Source organism: Somniosus microcephalus, chromosome 3, assembly GCF_052327205.1.
Source record: "Somniosus microcephalus isolate GS21.2 chromosome 3, FLI_Smic_1.0, whole genome shotgun sequence".
Lineage (NCBI taxonomy): Eukaryota > Metazoa > Chordata > Chondrichthyes > Squaliformes > Somniosidae > Somniosus > Somniosus microcephalus.
The window spans coordinates 253,078,025-253,094,363 of NC_140989.1; positions in this window are offsets into that span (position 1 = coordinate 253,078,025).

Consider the following 16,339-nt stretch of genomic DNA (forward strand, 5'->3'; position numbering starts at 1 on the left):
CTCAAAACTGTGAAACTTCTCACCTCTCGCAGTCTTCCTTACCTCCTATAATCTATAGGCTTTTAAAACCTCGTTAAAGCTGTCTTTCTCCAGGTCCCACAATTCTTCCTCTAAGGCTTGGTTCTGATGGATCCTAGAGCCATGTTGTCTTGGGCTCTAGTCACCAACACAGTTACAATATTGTACCTGCCCCTATTGTGACAACGCAACAACAATTGCTGTTCCCTGCACTACAGCATTATTTTACTGTAAGGATTCATTTTTAAGTTTATTCTACTAAGAGAAGAATTTTTAGAAGAATATGTTGATAGTGTTAGTTGATGAGGGTTGGGAGGAAGCTCATATGGAGCATAAATGTCAGCATAGACCAGTTGGGTTGAATGGCCTGTTTCTGTGCTGTTCTCCTTCTTCTTCTTCTTAGGCAGTCCCTCGGAACCGAGGATGACTTGCTTCCACACTAAAAATGAGTTCTCAGGTGACTGATGAGTCCAATGCGGGATCTACAGTCTCTGTCACAGGTGGGGCAGACGGTGGTTGAAGGGGCGGGTAGGTGGGGTGCTTAGGTTGACGTGCGCTCCTTCCACTATTTGCGCTTGGCTTCCGCTTGCTACCGGCGAAGAGACTCGAGGTGTTTGGCGCCTTCCCGGATGCTTCTCCTCCACTTTGCGCAGTCTTGGGCCAGGGATTCCCAGGTGTCGATGGGGAAGTTGCACTTTTTCAAGGAGGCTTTGAGGGTGTCCTTGAAGCGTTTCTTCTGCCCACCTGGGGCTCTCTTGCCGTGTTGGAGCTCCTGCCAATGGATTTGCAGGATCTTGTGGAGGCAGTGTTGGTGGTACCTCTCCAGTGCTTTGAGGTGCCTGCTGTACATGGTCCATGTCTCTGAAGCATACAGCAGGGTGGGTATCACTACTGCTCTGTAGACCATGAGCTTGGTGCTGGGTTTGAGGTCCTGGTCTTCAAACACTCTCTTCCTCAGGCAACCGAAGGCTGCACTGGCACACTGAAGGCGGTGTTGGACTTGGTCATTGACATCTGCGCTTGTTGACAGTAGGCTCCCGAGGTATGGAAAGTGGTCCACGTTGTCCAAGGCCTCGTCATGGATTTTGACAATCGGGGCGCAGTACTGTGTGGCGTGGGCAGGTTGGCAGAGGACCTTTGCCTTACGGATGTTTAGTGTAAGGCCCATGCTCTCGTACGCTTTGGTGGAGGTGTTGACGATGGTTTGGAGTTCGACCTCTGAGTGTGTGCAGACGCAAGTGTCGTCTGCATACTGTAATTCAATGACAGAGGATGGGATGACCTTGGGTCTGGACTGGAGGCGAAGGAGGTTGAACAGTTTCCCATCTGTTCTGTAGATTAGCTCCACTCCAGCGGGGAGCTTACTGAGGGTGAGATGGAGCATTGCAGCCAGGAAGATCGAGAAGAATGTTGGTGTATTGACACAGCCTTGCTTGACCCCGGTGCATTTGTGAATTAGGTCTGTGGTCAGGATCACGGCTTGCATGTCGTCATGAAGCAGGCAGAGGATGGTGACAAACCTTTGAAGGCAGCCGAATTTGAGGTGGACACTCCATAATCCTTCACAGTTGACGGTGTCGAAGGCCTTTGTGTGGTCAAAGAAGTCCATGTATAGTGGTTGGTGCTGTTCCCTGCATTTCTCTTGTAGTTGATGCGCAGTGAAGATCATGTCCATTGTGCCCCTTAGTGGGCAGAATCCGCATTGCAACTCTGGGAGGAGCTCTTCAGCCACTGGGAGAAGGCAATTGAGGAGGATTCTTGCGAATACTTTCCCTGTGGCAGACAGCAGGGAAACTCCTCTGTAATTACCGCAATCGGTCTTGTCACCTTTCTTGAAGATGGTCACGATTACGGCATCTCTGAGATCCCCTGGCGTGCTCTCCTCCTTCCAAATAAGAGAAATGAGTTCATGTATTCACACCAATAGTGCTTCTCCACCATGTTTAAGCGCCTCGGCGGGGATTCCATCTGCTCCTGAGGCCTTGATGTTCTTCAGTTGTTGGATGGCCTTTTCAGCCTCATGCCGGGTTGGGGATGTGCTGAGGTGGTGTCTGGTAGCATGCTACAGGATGGAGTTGAGGACACTCGCGTCGAAGACAGAGTCTCGGTTAAGGAGATCTTCGAAGTGCTCCTTCCAACGGGCACTGACTGTCTCTCTGTCCTTGATGAGTACCTCTCCGTTCTCTCTGCGGGAAAATCAATGCTGGAGCACTCAAAGACTCTGCTAAGAAAGCCCTATTCAACCTGCGCCTCACAAACAACCTGATGACTCCCAGTGATGCAGAGACACAGAGTGTCCACAGCATCTGGTCTGCACTCAAGGCCTCCATAATCAGCACCTGTGAAGAGACGCTCGGTCACTCGACCAGGAAACACCAAGACTGGTTCGATGAGAATGACCAGGAGATCCAGGAGCTAATAAGCCACAAGCGCAAGGCATTCCTGATCTGGAAACAGCAACAGAACTCGAGAGCAAGAAAGTAGCTCTACAGACGCCTGAAGCCGAGGTCCAACAAAAAACTCGCGACCAAAGAACAGATGGTGGGTGGAGAAAGTGCAGGAGATCCAGCAGCTATCCGACAACCCCGACATGCGTGGATTCTTTAGCGCAGTCAAGGCCACCTATGGCCCAAGCACCCAAGGTCCTACCCCACTGCGGGCCAAGAACGGAGAGGTACTCATTCTGTGCTGTAGATTCTATGTAACTGTGTAAAAACCAGTTGTACATATTTTCCCCAAAGTTGAGTTGGTAATTGCAATGTTTGGTATAGCACTGAATGAGTACCATATATATGAGTATAGCAGGAAGGTCCCTGATGTAAGAAAACTACTAGGCACTTGGTTAGAGTATTAAAAAAGGATTTAATCGACTGTTTCACAACATGAAAGTCTAGTTATCCTTCACTAGTTCCTGTTTACAAAATGTCCCTGAGCAAGCAGGGCCCATGCCCGAGTATTTATACTCTCCCTGGACAGCGCCACCAGCAGGCCGCCCTGTATATTTCATGTCCTTTCTACATGAATGGCACGATTTATGTCAGTCCCTGCATCTCATTTTGAGCTGAGCTAGCTAATATCCACCATGACATCAGCATTGATGATAGAGCCAGAAACAATCGGACCAATGTTAGCCTAACTTGTCGGGCGAGAAACCCACGGGATCGGATGTAACACCAGTTTTACACCCTGCCTAATATTACTCTCCATTGATTGAAAAACCAGTGTTGCACCCAATCTCATCAGTTTCCCGTCAGGTGGGTTAGGTAAAAATTCCCTCCAGTGAAAGACCATCCAGGCTTCCTACTCCTGATCACTATCCAGGAAGCATGGGACATCTGGTGAGGATAGAAGTGATGACAACCCATGATCAAACAGCCCACCACCACAGGTAAAGTCAGGGGAAGAAAATTCTGGTTACATATAAGTAACCACTATAAAGAGAGAAATATTTTTTTGGGGCAAGTGTTTCTTCATATTGCAATAAAAGCTGTTAGTGTTGAGGAATAGAACATAGTGCAACCTTTTGCACCCACTCTCAGTCAGCATAGAGCATTACCAGATCAGAAATAGTAAGGGTTAAAGGCAATGGACACAACCTTGACCCAAACTTCAGAAAAGTCTCTTGTACTACACCTCGGACAAGACCTCAAATTTAGTGACAAATTCTATGTAGTTTTCTGCTGTGGGCTCGTGCCCACTAATTAATCCAACTCTTTTCACATAGGAATCTTACAGCCAGCAATAACAGGAGACTCAAGTCTGAGCTGGATATAAACCCAACCCTGGAGGTAAAAGTCCAGTGTGCCAATCCCCAACACATCACTCATACGATTGAATTATGCACTCTGCAGCTGCGCCCATAAGCTAAATATCACTTGATTATAGTTACTGATAACAACTCAAAAGTTTTATTCTAGAATAAGGGATGGACAAAGGAGGAAAGACTTACATTTATCTGAGGAAGGATGTTCTTGCCATGGAGGGAGTGCAACGAAGATTCACCAGACTGATACCTGGGATGGCAGGAATGACGTATGAGGAGAGATTGGGTCGATTAGGCTTATATTTGCTAGAGTTTAGAAGAATGAGAGGGGATCTCATTGAAACTTATAAAATTCTAACAGGACTAGACAGACTAGATGCAGGAAGGATGTTCCCGATGGCGAGGGAGTCCAGAACCAGGGGTCACAGTCTAAGGATAAGGGGTAAGCCATTTAGGACAGAGGTGAGGAGGAATTTCTTCACCCAGAGAGTGGTGAACCTGTGGAATTCTCTACCACAGAAGGCAGTTGAGGCCAACTTATTAAATATATTCAAGAAGGAGTTAGATATATTTCTTAAGGCTAAAGGGATCAAGGGATATGGGGAGAAAGCAGGGACAGGGTACTGAATTTGGATGATCAGCCATGATCTCATTAAATGGCGGAACAGGCTCAAGGGGCCGAATGGCCTACTCCTGCTCCTATCTTCTATGTTTCTATGTTTCTATATGACCTCCGGACTTCCCAATGCATTTTGCAGCCAATTACTTTTGAAGTGTAGACACTGTTTTAATATAGGAACTACGACAGCCAATGTGCACACAGAAAGCTCCCATGAACAGCAATGTGATCATCTGTTTTAGTGATGAAAATTGAGGGTTAAATATTGGCCAGGACACCAGAGAAAACTCCCCATCTCTTCTGAAATAGTGCCATGGGATCTTTTATGTCTACCTGAGAGGACAGATGGGGCCTCAGTTTAATGTCTCATCTGAAAGACGGCGGGCTGGATTTTCATTGAGGAGTCGGGTTGGAGGCAGGACTACAACTTTCGGGGTTGTAGTCCCGCCTCCATTGAGTTGTAGCCAACCCACGTGATTTTGACTTGACTGACCTTGTTGAGCCCGCACAGCAGGCTCAGTAGGCCAATTAAGGGCCACCCGGCAACAGGTGATGTCACAGATTGAAATTTCATCTGTCAAGACCTTTTGCCAGATGAAATATCAGCGTTTCACAACTGTTTGAAGCTGTCAAACACTGACAATCTGTACTCCAAATTAATTCCTTCCTGTCAGGATGATTTAGAGATCTCCCCGGAACAGAAAGCTGAATGCTAACATTTTTGACAGCTTTCGGCCATTCTGCTTTCTGTGCCGGTGAGATGAGGGACTCCCGAGACCTGAAGGAAGGAAGGCTGTAAAGGTAAGAAAAGGTATGTAAAACTTCTTTAAACACTTTACACACACCAAACACACTTTCCTTTGCACTCATGCACCCATCACTTGCCTGAACACCGGCCATCTCGACCCCTCCAAGCCCTTCATCCCAACAGTCTGCCTCCTCTAACTTGGCGTGGTTTGGAGCCGTCAGGAATCCCACACTTCAACCTTAAAAATAGGGATCAGGCTAAAAACTGCCTGTTAACTACCTGTTAACAGGCAGTTAATTGGCACTAATCCCCTTCCCGCCTCGGGGAGGCGGGTCCCAGTGCGGGGAGGGTACCCGCCGCCTTTGAAACTGGCATGGAGGCGGTTGGGGGGCAGGATGGTGTCGGGACCCCCGATTTCAGGATTTTAACCCCCCACTCGCCTCCAATCCCGCCTCCACAGCTCAATGAAAATCCTGCTCGGCACCTCCAACAGTGCAGCACTCATTCAGTACTGCACTGGAATATCAGCCTTGACTTCCAAAGGCAAGAATGCTACCAAATGAGCCACAGCTGACACCTAGTTAAAATATGAATGCTGCACTCTCTTACAGTATAATCAATCATAGCTACCTTGACCCTTGGGTTGTGCTTAAGAAAATGTATTGCATCGCTATTGAAATTTTAATTATCTTATGATTCAAGGTTATACTGGGAATTAATATTTACTCAACAGATAATTGGATCGGGCTAGTGTAGAGAAAGATACTCTGGCATTTCAAAGTAGTACTCAACCTGCCATGCCATTCTACACACGGAGTCACAACCAGGTATAGTTTTCAGGTGAACAGAGTTTAGATGCAGGGATAATCAGATCAGGATGAGCAGATGTAATTCAGTTCCTATTTTAAAGTCATGCATTCTGTCCTTAACTTTAATATTTCCATTATAAATTCCAGTGTCTACATTTATAATGGTAACTGTCTATGTGAACTTGTCACACTGCAATTACTCCCTCCCCACCAGCGCTGGTGTTGCAAAATCACTGTGATAAAAATGCTAACTTCCGAGAAGTTATGTCATCACTTCCTGTGAACTATGAACTATGAACTATGAACTGTGTACATACCTCACTTCCTGTAAATGTCACTTCCTGTTGGACTGGTATAAATACTGGTCTGTTCAGTATTGTAAGAGGCTTCTACCAGAGGCATGGTAAAGACCTCTCTTGTATATAGTGTGTTTATAAGTTACTTAAAGCTTACTTTAAAGTTACTTGATGGTAAGTCTCCTTTTTCTTACATCAATTTAAGTAACTTAGTATTTACACTGACAAATACTAGACCTTCAGACAAACTCGGAAGTTAAGGATCCAGGGAACCACCCATCATGGAGAAAATCCTTAGACCTATTCGTCTGGACTTGGACCCGAATACACCAGCAGCTGGCAGGGTATGGAAGCATTGGTATCGTACTTTTGAGAATTTTCTGGATGAATGTAAAGCGGATGCTCCTGCTAAATTGAAGATACTTGTCAATTATGTGACCCCAAAAGTGTTCGAATATGTTGATGACTGGGATAATTACGAAGAGGTGATTCGGGCACTTAAGAAACTGTATGCGAAGACCCCAAATGAGGTCTATGCTAGACATCTACTGGCCACAGCCCGACAAGGGCCAGGGGAATCAATTGACGAATTCCTGCAAGAACTTCGCAGGCTCAGCGTAGATTGTAACTTTCAGGCAGCCTCAGCTGAGCTGTACCGCCAAGAAATGATTCGTGATGCTTTCATCTGCGGGATTGCCTCTCCATTTATACGCCAGCGTCTACTAGAAAGTAAAACACTTGAGCTACAAAAAGCTTTTGAACTAGCTTGTTCACTGGATTTGGCAAAGAGAAATGCAGACCTCTATCAGCTGCCCAGATCTCGATCTGCTGCTGTAGCTGCAACCAGACAATTCAAGCGGTCTCAGGTGAACCCTATCATGGGGGAATCTAATTCTGATAATTCTGATGAAGAAGAGGAGGACGACCCCACTTTAGCAGCCTCTTGGCAATCTAGGAAGGAATGCTTCTTTTGTGGAGATGCTTTTCACCCTAGGAAAACCTGCCCTGCTCGCAATGCAATCTGCAGTTATTGCGGAAAAAAAGGACACTTTGCTAAAGTTTGCCTATCAAGGGCCTCTACGAGGGCCAATCCAGCTAAGGCCTACTGAACTGCCCCAATTAGGGCCTATCAAGATGCTCCAGCTAGGACCTATCAAGCTTCCTCTCGAGCTCTCTCCCGAAGAAGCACACCGAGAGTTTTAGCCACTCTCTGTGCAACGACACCAATTACAGCTGCTTGCCCACAGAACCTGTCTCAGGCAGCCACAAAAATTTCAATTAAAGGGCATACCTTAGATGCCTTAATTGACTCAGGAAGTACTGATAGTTTCATTAAGGAACAGATTGTTGCGAAATTGAAACTACATGTCTTCCCATCGGACCAGGCAATTGCGATGGCCCAGTCATCACTTAATACCAGAATCTCCGGCTTTTGTGTTGTTGATATGACACTTCATGGTCGTATGTATCCCTCCACCCGACTTTCAGTGCTCAAAGACTTATGTAGTGATCTCCTCTTAGGGCTGGACTTCCAAAAACAGCATAAGAAACTCACCATTGAGTTTGGTGGATCCAAACCCGGACTTACTATTTCTAATATACCATCTAAATTACCATTTTGTGCACTATCAGCAGCTTCACTTGATGAACCCTCATTATTTGCCAGTATTCCGCCTCAATGCCAACCGATAATAACGAAATCGCGGCGCTTTAATCAGGGAGACCAATCTTTTATTGCAGCTGAAATCTCTCGACTTCTAGCAGAGGGTATCATTGAACCATGTTCGTCGCCCTGGCGGGCTCAAGTCGTCATTGTCAAGAACCCTCTAAAACCTCACAAACAACGACTATGCATCGATTATTCGCAAACCATCAATCAATATACCGACTTGGACGCCGACCCATTGCCACGCATTGATGATATGGTTAATAAACTGGCCGAATACAAAGTGTTCTCAACTTACGATTTAAAAAGTGCCTATCATCAGTTACCCTTGAAGGTCTCAGATAAGCAGTACACAGCCTTTGAGGCTAATGGACGGCTGTACCAATTTCGTCGCCTCCCATTCGGGGTTACTAATGGAGTGGCTGTCTTTCAACGGGCAATGGATGGCCTGGTTAAGCAGGAAAACCTAAGGGACACTTTTCCCTATCTTGATAACATTACCATTGCAGGTCACGATCAACAGGAACATGACTCCAACCTCCAAAAATTTCGGGATGCCCTCCATCGCCGTAATTTGACCCTGAATGAATCCAAATCTGTTGAGTCGCAACCGACCATCAACATCCTTGGCTACTGCGTAGGCAATGGTATCATTAAGCCAGACCCAGAAAGACTTCGCCCGCTCCAAGAGCTCCCGTCACCTAAGAATCCGGCTTCTTTACGTCGGGCTCTCGGTCTGTTTGCATACTACGCTAAATGGATTCCTCATTTTTCAGACAAAATCCAACCCTTGCTGCATGCTAGATCATTTCCACTGGGAACAGCGGCTGTTGCAGCCTTTAACCTTCTCAAAAAACAGTTGGAGAAAGCGGCTCTTCACTCCATCGATGAGAATCTCCCTTTCGTGGTTGAATGTGATGCCTCGGAGGTGGCGATCTCGGCTACTCTGAATCAGGAAGGTCGTCCTGTAGCATTTATGTCCAGGACCTTACAAGGTGCCGAGCTACATTATCCTCCGGTTGAGAAAGAAGCCACAGCCATCATAGAGGCAGTATGGAAGTGGAACCATTTTCTAGCTCGCCAGCACTTTACATTGATCACGGACCAACGATCAGTCGCCTTCATGCTCGATAATCGAAAACGAACCAAAATTAAGAATAATAAAATACAACTTTGGAGGATGGAACTGGCCTCTTTTGGTTATACCATTCTCTATCGGCCTGGCAAGGAGAATGTGGCCCCGGACACCCTCACACGGGCATTCTGCTCCACTATGTCATCCTCCACTCTCATGGATGTCCACAATGGTTTGTGTCATCCTGGCGTTACGCGCATGCTACATTTCGTACGATCACGGAATCTCCCTTTTTCCACTGGAGATGTAAAAAAAATATGCTCAGAATGCCGGCTTTGTGCGGAATTAAAACCTCAGTTCTTCCGCCCCTCAGATGGTATACTCATACATGCAACCCAACCGATGCAACGACTTAGCATCGATTTTAAGGGCCCAGTGCCCTCTTCAACTCGGAACACATATTTGCTCACCATGATCGACGAATATTCACGTTTTCCGTTTGCCTTCCCCTGCTCCAATATGCTGGCGTCCACAGTAATCTGCTGCCTTGAGCAGGTATTTTCTCTCTGTGGCATGCCGGCTTATATTCACTCAGATCGGGGTCCATCCTTTATGTCAAGGAAACTCAAGGACTACCTCTCAGAATGGGGAATTGCTACAAGCAAAACAACACCATACCATCCCATCGGAAATGGGCAGGTAGAGAGGTATAACGGTATCATCTGGAATTCCGTACGTCTCGCTTTAAGATCTCGGGGCCTACCAGACCAGCAATGGGAAACAGTGCTTCCGGATGCATTGCACTCTATACGGTCCCTGCTTTCTACAGCCACAAATACTACACCTCATGAGCGGTTCTTTGGATTCCAGCGTCGCTCATCTCATGGGACATCACTCCCGTCATGGCTAACTACTCCTGGACCTGTTTTACTCCGAAGATACGTTCGGACGTCTAAAAATGACCCTCTTGTAGACGAGGTCGAACTAACCGATGCCAACCCCACCTATGCAAACATACGATATTCCGACGGCCGAGAATCTACCGTATCATTACGGGATCTGGCTCCCTGCCCACCAGGACCTAGTGGGACATCGGGTGATGGCATTTCACCAGGAAACTCTTGGGACCTATCGGGTACCCCTCTCCAGGATCCTGATCGGACACCAACTAGCTTGGTGCCGGTAGAACCCCGTGCTCAAGGTTGCGACCCTCCCAGTACCGCGCATGAAAGTACTGATCCACCACAGACCAGCTCTGCACCTCCCTCTGAACAGAGGCAGTCCGACTTTGAACCTATTGGGGCTCGTACTCGAAGCCATGATCTCCCCGACCCTTCAGAGGGCAATCCAGGCCACACAGACTCTGACCAATGGCCAACCGCATGTAAGCGGACCAGCGACCCTCTACGACGGGAATCCAAACGGGTGCGACTCTTCCTTGTTCGGCGGCTGCGGACCAAAAGGTAGACCACAGCCTCCTAATCCTGCAGGAGGGAAGAATGTGATAAAAATGCTAACTTCCGAGAAGTTATGTCATCACTTCCTGTGAACTATGAACTATGAACTATGAACTGTGTACATACCTCACTTCCTGTAAATGTCACTTCCTGTTGGACTGGTATAAATACTGGTCTGTTCAGTATTGTAAGAGGCTTCTACCAGAGGCATGGTAAAGACCTCTCTTGTATATAGTGTGTTTATAAGTTACTTAAAGCTTACTTTAAAGTTACTTGATGGTAAGTCTCCTTTTTCTTACATCAATCACCACGGTGCTGGAGGGGAGGAAGGGTGTAATAACCGTGTGACTTGTTTTCTTAGGGTGTTTCCATTATAAACTTGGATATCGGAATTTATATTGGTAAAAAAATTGACTGTAAGTGCACTCAGACATACAGTTTTTAATATATCATAGATATATAGATAGATTATGAAGCCTCTATAAATGTTTTAAGTGCCAATTGTGGATAGCAAACTGTGAGTTAGGAAAGAGAAAAACAAAAGTGGCAGTCAGAGGAATCAACGGTTTAAATCAAACATGGCCACAGTAAATAATAATTCTAATAGGTCTAAGAGCGTTAAAAAAACAAGCCTGAAGGCTTTGTGTCTTAATGCAAGGAGCATTTGTAATAAGGTGGATGAATTGGCTGCGCAAATAGAAGTAAACAAATACGATTTGGTTGGGATTACGGAAACGTGGCTCAAGGAAGGCCAGGACTGGGAACTCAACATCCAGGGGTATTCGATATTCAGGAAAGATAGGCAAAAAGGAAAGGGAGGTGGGGTAGCATTACTGGTTAAAGAAGGGATTAACACAATTGTAATGAAGGATATTAGCTCTGATGAGGTGGAATCTGTATGGGTAGAATTGAGAAATACTAAGGGGAAAAAAACGTTAGTGGGAGTGTTTTTTTTTATTTTTAGAATCTACAGTGCAGATAGAGGCCATTTCGGCCCATCGAGCCTGCACCGACACAAAACCCACCCTATCCCTGTAACTCCCACGTATTTAATCCCCTAACACTAAGGGTCAATTTATCATAGCCAAATCAACCTAACCTGCACATCTTTGGACTGTGGGAGGAAACCGGAGCACCCGGAGGAAACCCACGCAGACACAGGGAGAATGTGCAAACTCCACACAGTCGCCCGAGGCCAGATTTGAACCCGGGTCCCTGGCGCTGTGAGGCAACAGTGCTTACCACTATGCCACCATGCCCCCCTACTATGCCACCATGCCCCCCTTTAGGTTTATAGACCTCCAAACAGTAAGGCGGAGGTTGGGGATGGCATTCAAAGAGAAATTAAAGAAGCGTGCAATAAGGGCACAGCAGTCATCATGGGTGACTTTAATCTACATATAGATTGGGCCAACCAAATGAGTAACAATACTGTGGAGGAGGAATTCCTGGAGTGTTTACGGGATGGTTTCCTGGACCAATATGTTGAGGAACCAACCAGAGATCAGGCCATCTTAGACTGGGTATTATGTAACGAGAAAGGATTCATTAGCAATCTTGTTGTAAGAGGCCCCTTTGGGTCGGAGCGATCATAATATGATCGAATTCTTCATTAAGATGGAGAATGAAGTAGTTGACTCGGAGACTAGGGTCCTCTATTTAAATAAAGGAAACTATGATGGTCTGAGGAGCGAGTTGGGTAGGATTGATTGGGGAATGGCACTCAAAGGGTTGACGGTGGATAGGCAATGGCAAACATTCAAAGACCGAATGGATGAACTACAGAATTTGTTCATCCCAGTTTGGCATAAAAATAAAACAAAAAAGGTGACCCAACCGTGACTAACAAGGGAAATTAGGGATAGCATAAGGTCCAAGGAGGGGGCATATCAATTGGCCAGAAAAAGCAATAACCCTGAGGATTGGGAGCAGTTTAGGATTCAACAAAGGAGGACAAAGGGATTAATTGAGAAGGGGAAAATAGAATATGAGAGTAAGCTTGCAGAGAACATAAAAATTGACTGTAAAAGCTTTTATAGATATGTGAAGAGAAAAAGATTGGTGAAGTCAAGCGTAGGTCCCTCGCAGTCAGAATCGGGGGAATTTATAATGGGGAACAAAGAAATGGCAGACCAACTAAATACATATTTTGGTTCTGTCTTCACAAAGGAGGACACAAATAACCTCCCAGAGATGCCGGGGAACATAGGGTCTGATGAAAGGGTGGAACTGAAAGAAATCAGTATTTGTAGGGAAATGGTGTTAGGAAAATTGATGGGACTGAAGGCCGATAAATCCCCAGGGCCTGAAAATCTACATCCCAGGGTACTTAAGGAAGTGGCCCTAGAAATAGTAGATGCATTGCTGGTCAACTTCCAGAACTCGATAGACTCTGGAACGGTACCCATGGATTGGCGGGTAGCTAATGTTAGCCCACTATTCAAAAAAGGTGGTAGAGAAAAGGCGGGGAATTATAGACCGGTAAGCTTGACATCGGTAGTGGGGAAAATGCTAGAGTCCATTATAAAAGATGTAATAGCAGAGCACTTGGAAAGCAATGACTGGATCGGACAAAGTCAACATGGATTTACAAAGGGTAAATCATGCTTGACTAATCTACTGGAATTTTTTGAGGATGTAACTGGTAAAATAGATAAGGGAGAACCACTGGATGTGGTGTATTTGGACTTTCAGAAGGCTTTCGGTAAGGTCCCGCATAAGAGATTAGCGTGCAAAATTAAGGCACATGGGATTGGGGGCAAGGTATTGACTTGGATAGAGAACTGGTTGGCGGACAGAAAGCAAAGAGTTGGAATAAACGGGTCGTTTTCCGAGTGGCAGGCAGTGACTAGTGGGGTACCGCAAGGATCGGTCCTAGGACCCCAGCTGTTCACAATATATATTAATGATCTGGACGAGGGAATTGGATGTAATATCTCCAAATTTGCAGATGACACAAAGCTGGGGGGGAGGGTATGCTGTGAGGAGGATGTCGTGAAACTCCAGCACGATTTAGACAGGTTGGGTGATTGGGCTGAGACATGGCAAATGCTCTATAATGTGGATAAATGTGAGGTTATCCACTTTGGTGGCAAAAACAGGAAGGCAGATTATTATTTGAATGGTAATAGTTTGGGAGAAGGGGAAGTGCAAAGAGACCTGGGTGTTCTTGTACACCAGTCGCTGAAGGTAAGCATGCAGGTGCAGCAGGCGGTTAAGAAGGCAAATGGTATGTTGGCCTTCGTAGCAAGAGGGTTTGAGTACAAGAAGAAGGATGTCTTGCTACAGTTGTACAGGGCCTTGGTGAGGCCACACCTTGAGTATTGTGTGCAGTTTTGGTCGTCTTACCTGAGGAAGGACGTTCTTGCCATGGAAGGAGTGCAGCGAAGATTCACCAGGCTGATACCTGGGATGGCAGGAATGACGTATGAGGAGAGATTGTGTCGATTGGGCTTATACTCACTGGAGTTTAGAAGATTGAGAGGGGATCTCATCGAAACCTATAAAACTCTGTCAGGCCTGGACAGACTAGATGCAGGAAGGATGTTTCTGATGGCCGGGGAGTCCAGAACCAGGGGTCATAGTCTAAGGATAAAGGGGTAAGCCATTTAGGACTGAAATGAGGAGGAATTTCTTCACCCAGAGAGTGATGAACCTGTGGAATTCTCTGCCATAGAGGGCGGTGGAGGCCAGTTCATTAAGTATATTCAAGAAAGAGTTGGATATACTTCTTAAGGCTAAAGGGATCAAGGGATATGGGGAGAAGGCAGGGACCGGGTACTGAATTTGGATAATCAGCCATGATCTCATTGAATGGCGGAGCAGGCTCGAAGGGCCGAATGGCCTACTCCTGCTCCTATCTTCTATGTATCTATGAGTGTGGTTTTGTGGAATTATGTTCACTGAGAACTGGTTTGAGACTCGTCAAAATCACTTCACTTCACTTTATCTAATTAAAGAAACCCAACATGGTAGAAGAAAATGCATGTTACACACGAAAAATTACATTTTATATTTGGGACAAAAGGAGGACTGTGATACCAGAAGGATATCTCACATGACGGTAAATTCTCAGTTATTTCATGTGTCAAAAACTCGTGATTCATGAATCCTACAGGGTAAATTTTCTGCATAGGAAATCCTTGAACTATTTTAACAGGAAGATGCTCTGTTCACTCTGTAGCCTTCTGTCTTTTGATAAAATGTCAAGTGAATGGGATAAATGACAGACACTGGGATCTGGAGAAGGTACGTCATGACTTTAAAATAGAATTGATCTGAGGAGATCACATGAACCCAAGACAGAAATGTTGTGTGTGTTGTACATTTTGATTTCCCCCAAAAAATGGTGATAAAAACTTCACAGGAAATTTGTCAAGAATACAGGGAATGTGAAATTTAGGATGTGGTAGCCAATTCAATACAAAAGTGCTTAGAAGATTAAAGCTGAAATGCAAAAGGCCTAAGTGAAAAATTGGTTACAGCTGGAGAAGGGTGATGTTGGAGGGTCTCAGGAGTCAGGGCATCATAGAATCATACAGCAAAAAAGAGGCATCTCGGCGCATCATGTCTGTGCCAGCTCTTTGAAAGAACTATCCAATTATCCCCACTCCCCTGCTCTTTTCCCCATAGCCAGTACTGAGTTCCCTACCATTCTTAATCTTTATTGATCTGGGTGAGGCGATGATTTATAATTTAAAATATTTGCAGATAATATATTATATAGGAAGGCTAACTCTCATGAGGAATCCATTATTTTACAGGGAGATCTGGAAAGTCAGAGATTGGTATTTTATTTTAATGTTCAAAAATGTAAGGTTATATGACTGATCCAGTAATACTAATTTTGAACCCTTGCAGCAAGTACAATATGGAAAGGATCTACAAGTTATCGCTAACAGAGCATCGAACACTTCCTAGCAGTGCAATGCACAATTAAAAACAGATTTTAGGAAGTCTTGATTATAAGACAAAGAAAATAATCCTAAATATATACATTACTACACTTGCGTGTGATTTTTATCATTGTACTTACAGAAGGACATATTTGCTCTAGGGAATGCAGAGTTGAGTAATTATGATTACTTCAGAGATAAAGTTCATAAGTTGCAAAGATAGATTGAAGGAGCTTAGTTGTTCTCATTATAACAAAGAAGGTTTGGGAGGGGAGACAATGCAATTATTTAAATTCATGAAAGGAACTGGATAAAAGTAACAACCTTTATTGAACTGGATTCAGAGCATAACGCTAAAGGACATGATAGTCAGATTTAAAATGAAAAGTCCAATAATGAATTTAGGTTTTGTCTATTCTTTCGATAGTAGATATGTCACATAATCAGTCTCCGAAAATGGGCTAATGCAGTAACAGTAGACTTGATTAACAGTGTATTCGATCCTTTGTGGTCAACTGCAGGGTTTTCAATGCTGTAGAAGAAAAATGATAGATATGAACAAGTCCTTTTGTTTCTTCAAGTAATTTTTGCCTTTAATAAAATATTAACTATATTTTATAGGTTTAAGAATTTAATGTTGTAACTCTGAACTGTAGAAATTACCTTAAAATCACAGTACAACAACAACAACTTGTATTTATATAGCACCTTTAACATAGTAAAACATCCCAAGGCACTGCACAGGAGTATTTTAAGATTTTAAAAAATTTGATACCGATCCACATAAGGATAAATTAGGGCAGGTGACCAAAAGCTTGGTCAAAGAGGTAGGTTTAAAGAGCGTCTTAAAGGAGGAAAGACAGGTAGCGAGGCAGACAGGTTTAGGCAGGGAATTCCAGAGCTTAGGACCTAGGCAACAGAAGGCACGGCCACCAAAGTTGAGTGATTATAATCAGCGATCCTCAAGGGGGCAGAATTAGAATGCAGTAAATG